This window comes from Lytechinus variegatus, chromosome 13 (assembly GCF_018143015.1).
Source record: "Lytechinus variegatus isolate NC3 chromosome 13, Lvar_3.0, whole genome shotgun sequence".
Taxonomy (NCBI): Eukaryota; Metazoa; Echinodermata; class Echinoidea; order Temnopleuroida; family Toxopneustidae; genus Lytechinus; species Lytechinus variegatus.
Genome location: NC_054752.1, coordinates 12,275,985 through 12,282,870, shown reverse-complemented (window position 1 = coordinate 12,282,870; position 6,886 = coordinate 12,275,985). Strand labels below are relative to the sequence as shown.

The 6,886-nt window shown below is 34.9% G+C and overlaps 1 long non-coding RNA gene across 1 annotated transcript; it reads left to right on the top strand.

The window, feature by feature from the left end:
- The first annotated feature begins 580 nt into the window (after positions 1-580).
- LOC121426597 lies at positions 581-5,767 on the top strand. The gene is made up of 5 exons (XR_005971616.1): positions 581-935; positions 2,190-2,288; positions 3,035-3,196; positions 4,259-4,532; positions 4,916-5,767. It is a non-coding gene; the product is annotated as an uncharacterized LOC121426597 (long non-coding RNA).
- Positions 5,768-6,886: the final 1,119 nt, after the last annotated feature.

Here is a 6,886-nt window from a genome sequence, read left to right as displayed (position 1 = left end):
CATCAGACGTTGATGAATCAGCATTGTCATTAGTACCACCGAGGGCAACTTCAAGAACTAGAGGCGACTCATCTGACTTCGACGTGTCAACTAGGCAACTAAGAGGACTGTCACAATGAAAATGTGACTGATGACTAATTCCAGAAACATCTGGATCTGTGGTTGGAGCACTACCAGGAACTTCGTCGAAATCAATAGTTGACAAATTGTCAAAATCACTATCATAATCTTAATCACTGTCACAATCTGACAAATTCTTGTCAGACTCATACTTTTCATAACAATCATTCACTGTGAGTTTTTGAGTGTATCCTAGTATACTTGCTGCTTGGCGAACTTGCGCAATGATATTATTCTCATGTTGAGGGAGGTATTCACAGTCACCGATGTGGTGGTGACCCGGGCGCTTAGCTGCTAAACATAGAGGGCAACTATCTGGATCTACTAGTACTAGATCTATAGGACCTAGACTAACCTTTGGCCTACTGTTGTTACTAGTAGTATGTAAAACCTTAACTAAGGGAGGATGATTGTTAGGAATAGGATTGTCCCATATGGGCTCATCATCGCACTCAGACTCTTTGGCCCGAATTCACAAAGGTGGACTAAAGTTATACCCGGGGTATAAAACGCGTCATTTGACGTCATTTTAATCCATGGACTAAAGTTAGTACCTAGGTACTAACTTTTGCGATTCACAAAGGTGGACTAAAGTTATACCGGGGTATAAAACGCGTCATTTGACGTCACGATTTAGTCAGCTCTTTGGGGTGGACTAAATCGGTGGATTAAAGTTAGTCCACGGTTTTAACCAATCAGAGAGCAGCATTGCGGTTGCAGAAAAGTTTGCTGCAAAAAAAGTTTTTTGGACGGAGACGAGATTCGGTGTGATCGGCTTATCTAAAGCTTAAAATTTCACGACTTCGACCGAGATTGTAAGTAAATTACATAATTTATTGGAGCTTAAATCATGACGGAGCCTTCAGTTCCATCTGTAACTATCATTGATAGCTTTAACTTTCCAAAAAGTGTACTCGAAAACTTGAAATGGTATCTTAATCATTGTTATCGTCGCGTCTCTAAGCTGCTCAGTCCCAGCCATGTATTTTTGTGTGCGTTCTTGGTTATCAGATGAGCAGTGCAGTGCGAGACGCAATTAGCAGTCACACTCACAGGCGAGGTAGGCGTGATTGAAAGGCCGATACTACTTACTAGTTATGCCAGGCAGTGATTTTGAGTGATTTTCGATTTTGTGTGATTTTCATGGAATTTTTGTTGTCTACGACTACGGTACCCTGCCAACACAATACTGTGCATCGAATTTTGTCTGAAAAGTGAATCAAGACCAAGGAGAGCAGCGATAAAAATAAATAAGAAAAAATTCTAACGTTACAAATACAAGAGCCGGTCTAACGTTAGACATTCTACCCTGGGCTGGCTTTGCCTTGGCTTGGATAGATGGCCAGGCTTACCTGGTAGCCATGTTAGAGTTAGTCCTACAACATCGTTGGAGTAAAAAAAAAAATTTAATAAGGGTCAACTCGAGTCTAAGGCTAAGCCCTGATTTAAATATTTTTGGAAAAAAATGTTTTAAAAAGATTGGGTTCCACTCACCACTGTTTACTCCAACAGCTGTATATGAACTTAATTTTAATATGACTTTGATTTTACTAAAACTAAGTTTTACTTACCTTCGGCATCGCATTTGCGATCACTTCTAGATTTACGGTGTCGTCAAAACAAAAAATGGAAATCCTAGGCCTAATTGAATAATTTGAGTAATTCTAACTGAGGTCTAACTTTGAAAATTCTATCTTTTGGGGGTTATTTTCTCTACCCCACTCTCTTTGTTTCAAGTATTTTTTTTCACAAGGTGTCCTTCCAATGTTAAATCCACACGAGACCGCACATAACTACAAGTGCATTTGATCTTTAGTTCTAAACATTTGTAGTAGACCGATAAATAGGTTTATTTCTGTCAGAGATATGCCCCTGAGACTTCATGTGGCTCCGCAGCATCCCCTCTCACAAAAAAATCAGAAAATGTTGAAAGACTCCTTTGAAACAGCGGATTTTATCATTCTACAATTGAACCTGCTTATTATTTTTTTCTTTGATATAGGGCCTAGTACATTGCAGTATGATTGATGAATAAATATTTTTTCATTCTTTTTTTTCTTCCATATCAGAAACAGACCATACTCGGCAGATTGTGAGATTGTGATCAATCAAGACGACAAACATGGCTCACATTTTTGAACTGCTGTGCCTTCTTGCAACAGAGTGAGGTATGTCTTATCAATTCATATTGAAAAAAATTAGATATCATTAAAATGGCATTTTTCATTAAATGTTATTTCTGTGATTTGAATTCATCTTGTAATTGTTAATGTATCATGTATGTTACTTTTTCATTCTTGTCATAGTAATTGACAAAAAGGAAGAGGGGGGGGGGGGGGGACCTTGCTTGTATGTTATAAGCATATGTGTACTGGTCACTAGCTTTTTTTTAAAGGCTTGTTGATCTCCAATTAATCCTGACATTTTGTTGAATATTTATTTAAAAGAGAGAAAAAAGCATAGTCAGTCTTATGAATGCCGGGGGGGGGGGTGGATGTAGAAAAAAAAGTTTAATGAGACTTTGATGAAGATTCATGAAAATATGTTATTCGAAAGTCACTCGCAAGCAATACCCTCTTTTTGTGTAAACAATGTTCCATAAATTAGTGCCTTGCCTTCACTATTAAAGCCAATTGAAAGTGATTCAGCATCTCTTAGACGCGCATGGTTTGATCAATGATGATGATCAGCAACAATTGGCAGTTTTCTTTCTTCACATTTACAAGTACATGTAGGTAAATAGAAAAGCTACTCATGACAATTAGACATTTTTATCCTATCTTTTTTGAGGGATTTCTGTATAATCTTTGACATTCTGTTCCTCACTTTAAACACTTTTGAATTAAATGAAATTCAAAGAGTAAATTGCCCATTCATGATGACTCTTCAACACAATCTTTCAACTTCCATGCAGATTCAGCAACACATAGGAAGACCACAGCATGGATTAAGAGACAGGAAGAATCCATTTGAATGCTACAAGGATGAACCTTTCAGAGTGGGCTACCAACAGAGAGAAACGACACATTGCCTGACATGTTACATGTTTTGACAGGACTTTGTTTTTATGCCATTGGTGAGTTTGAATATGCGAACTATAAAGCAGAAGGTAATGGGGGGGGGGGGTCAAATTATGTTCTATGAAATCGATTCTCCAGGCCAAAAATAATGAGATTTTTATAAAGAAAAATTCGGCTCGCAAAAACCATCAATATTGGATGGAGAATTATGAATTGATTCAATTTTAAAGTTTTACATTACTTGGGGGAAACAGTTCTGTGTATCCTCATGAATATGCAATATTCACATCCCCACTTGTTCTCTAGTGATTTGAAATTATAATCGTTCATTTTTTTCCTCCAGGAATGTAAAAATGTGGTTGACTGCTGATTATATATTTAAGATAGTTATTGCGAGTTCAGAATAATGTAAGGATCAAGGGTTGGAAGTATCTAGTCATGAAAATTAAGTTTTCTGTTTTGCATAGCATGCAGATTTTCCATTAAGTAATTGTCGCCAGAGCAAATATCGTGGAACCCTTGTACATTCATGTATGGAAAATGTGTGGATGTGACATCATCAGGCCACTTCTTGCATATTAATGATAACATGCACATGGTTTACATCTACAGTGGAATAATTAATGCAAAACCTAATATAATTCATCATCCAAATTGTATGATTTTTGTTTCTGCTTTCAGTCAGGAGTACAGAGGAGGGGGAGTGTTGGGGTATTTCAGAGAAAGGTTTTTGTGGAAATGAAACATGTAACCCTTTGGGTTGCAAATGGGTGGGGATTTTATTTTTCTCTCATTTTTTACAATGTAGCAACATTTTTTAATACAAATATGTCATTCAAGTGGGAAATTATCATGAAGGATGGTTTATAATCACCCAAAAGAAATATTAGTATGTCATTCCAGCTTAAGAGAGATATTCTCCATTTTGCATGGATTGTTATTGCAGTAGATTTTTTTTTTGTGAATCTAAGAAAAATCTCTTTAATCAGTTCCAGTGCATCATAAACATCAGCTCATAACAGAAGCACAATGTTTGCAAATGTAAATGGTAAAGTATCAATTGGCTTTCATATCAATAAAGCAATTACACAACATCACTTATCATTCATTAACTAAAGGTACCTTTTAGAAGATGCAAGCAGACAAAGCAACTATATCATAGTCATCCGTGTGCAGAATCATCAAAGATTTTTCTGAGGCAATGGCAAGGAGTAACAGTTAATGAAGTGTCCGATGACGAGAAATTCAAACCACCCAGCGACAATTTGATGATTGCTACAGGTTTCCAAGAGTCGTAGGTGCTATCGATTGGGGCCATGTCTACATCAGGAGTCCTGATGGGGAACAAGACCTGTACTTAGCAGGAAGAACAGGTCTTCTGTAAATGTATAGGTTGGTATACACACTCAGTTTTCAATTTGATATTCTCTGTATTCAACACCTACTAGATGTATGTGATAATGAAGAAAACATATATTGGCCCCTACTACATACTGTATTTAATCAAATTTCAATCTTGTTGGTCAAATTTTCTTGTAATTTTATACTCTATATGTGAAATAAGACAATTTTTAAGATTTCACAGAAGAAAAAAATATATAGATAATCTGCTAACTTTCCTATTGCAGGAGAAATGAAAAATAGTAAAAAAAAAAATGCATTTTGCTCTTCAGGTAAAGGGGGTATTAATTGCTTGATCAATGAAGATATATTTCCAGAAAGAATAACGAAGAGCAAATTTTTTAATATTCATTTTGTTTTGATCCTTATTGCAGGTATCCGTTGCTCCTCTCTTTGATGAATTCCTGCCTGCATTCTGTTGTCAATAGAAAAGGACCATGTGCTTCGGGTATTAAGCATTCCATTGGATTATCTGTGTATGAAAGTGGACACTTGTGATCACAAAATGGTAGCTTAGTTGATAGGATGTATTCATGCATTCCGATTTATGATCAAATGACCATCTTGCTTTTAAAAACCCAAATTCACAACATTTTTCTTGTTTGACAAAAGGTTTGGGATGTGAATTCCAGGAAATAAATGACACACACGATGGGAATGTATAAGCAGGGATGTGAGAGGTATAAGCAACATTTTGCTCATGCTTAACTAAGTTTGGCATGAGATGGTCTTGGTCATTCTTATGATTCAAGTCTATTTTTATACCATTTTTTTCAAACAACAATCAATGTTTGAAGCCTCATGATTTCAATATCAAAACCTCTTTGTTAATTAAATGGTCATATTTCTAAGCATATGCAGCTTCCTAATTTATCAAATTTAAATTATATAATATCATTTTTGCTGAATATCCTTTTTTTTCCCACCTATTTTCATAGGCACTAAGATACATTTCTGTAGTAAGCACTATATATACATTGCAAGCTATTATCATTTGTTTGATATTACTATTTTATGATAGAATCATCCTTTAATTTCTTTCAGAAATATAATTGCCTAATTACCTGTGATATTCATGCTTTAGCTGTAGAGTTTAAAATCTTGACTAAACTTTTTTTAATCCATTGTTTATCTATTTTTATTCAGAGTTTCTGATGCATTGTTAAGAAAATGTAAACAGTCTATTCAATCTTCGTATCATTATGTAAAGAATTTCAATCTACTTTTAAAAAAAATAATGTACGAAATAAACTGCTCTGTCTACTACACATGTACATATAAGTCTTGATTTTAAAGGTCAAGTCCTCCCCAGAAAGAATTCGATTTGAATTAATAGAAAAAAATCAACCTAGCATAATGCCGAAAATTTCATCAAAAATGGATGTAAAATAGGAACGTTATGACATTTATAAGTTTGGGTTATTTTTCACAACACAGTTATATGTGGAGATCAGTGGCATGCAAATGAGACAGTCAATGATGTCCTTCACTATTTCTTTTGTTTTTGTTGTATGAATTGTACATTTCATTTTTTTACAGATTTGACATTGAGGGCCAACTTGACTAAACCAAATTATATTATTAAAATAATGCAAATTCCACATGCTCAGGGAGTGACTAATCTTGGGTTCACTTGACAATGAAGAGAAATTCGAATATTTCATCTAGTAGAATAAAAAGAAATAGTTTGCATACCGACCTGGATGTACATATAAACTGTTATGTGTGGTCAAGCGAAACTTTAAAAATGTCATAATTTAATATCTTTACATCAGATTTTGATGAAATTTTCAGTGTTACACTTGTTTGATTTTTCTCTTTTTATTCAAATCAACTTTGTGGGGGTGGACTTGTCCTTTTATTTTGATATCGTTTTCAAGTAATTGTGTCAGGAGAAAACAAAAATGAAATTCTTTTATCAATTCTGTCCATATGCTGCATGGTTCATCGTTCTTGCAGGAAGCAAAAAATAAATTTATATAAGAAAGACTGCAAAGGAGAGATCAATGTTGTGTAAGGCAGGGGCGGTGGTAATGGTATGTTGGTTAAGGTTGTGTATGAAGAAAGTCAAGTGATTGCTTGCTTGTGCAGATTGATATACTTCAAGAAACTTGTTGTAGGGTATACTGCAAAATTATTTATAGTAAAACTTTTGAGAGAAAAGTATTTGGCACGTTAAGATGCACAATAATGTACATGTGATGGAAGCAAATGAGAAATGAAAGGAGTAAAGGTTGCTACATGTGTCACTGAGAGAATGGCCAGTGGTGTTATAGCATAAATCTTTGTTAAAAGTTATTTTCTTTTAGGGAAATTTAGTCCCTTCAGTTTGAAAGTATAGAGGG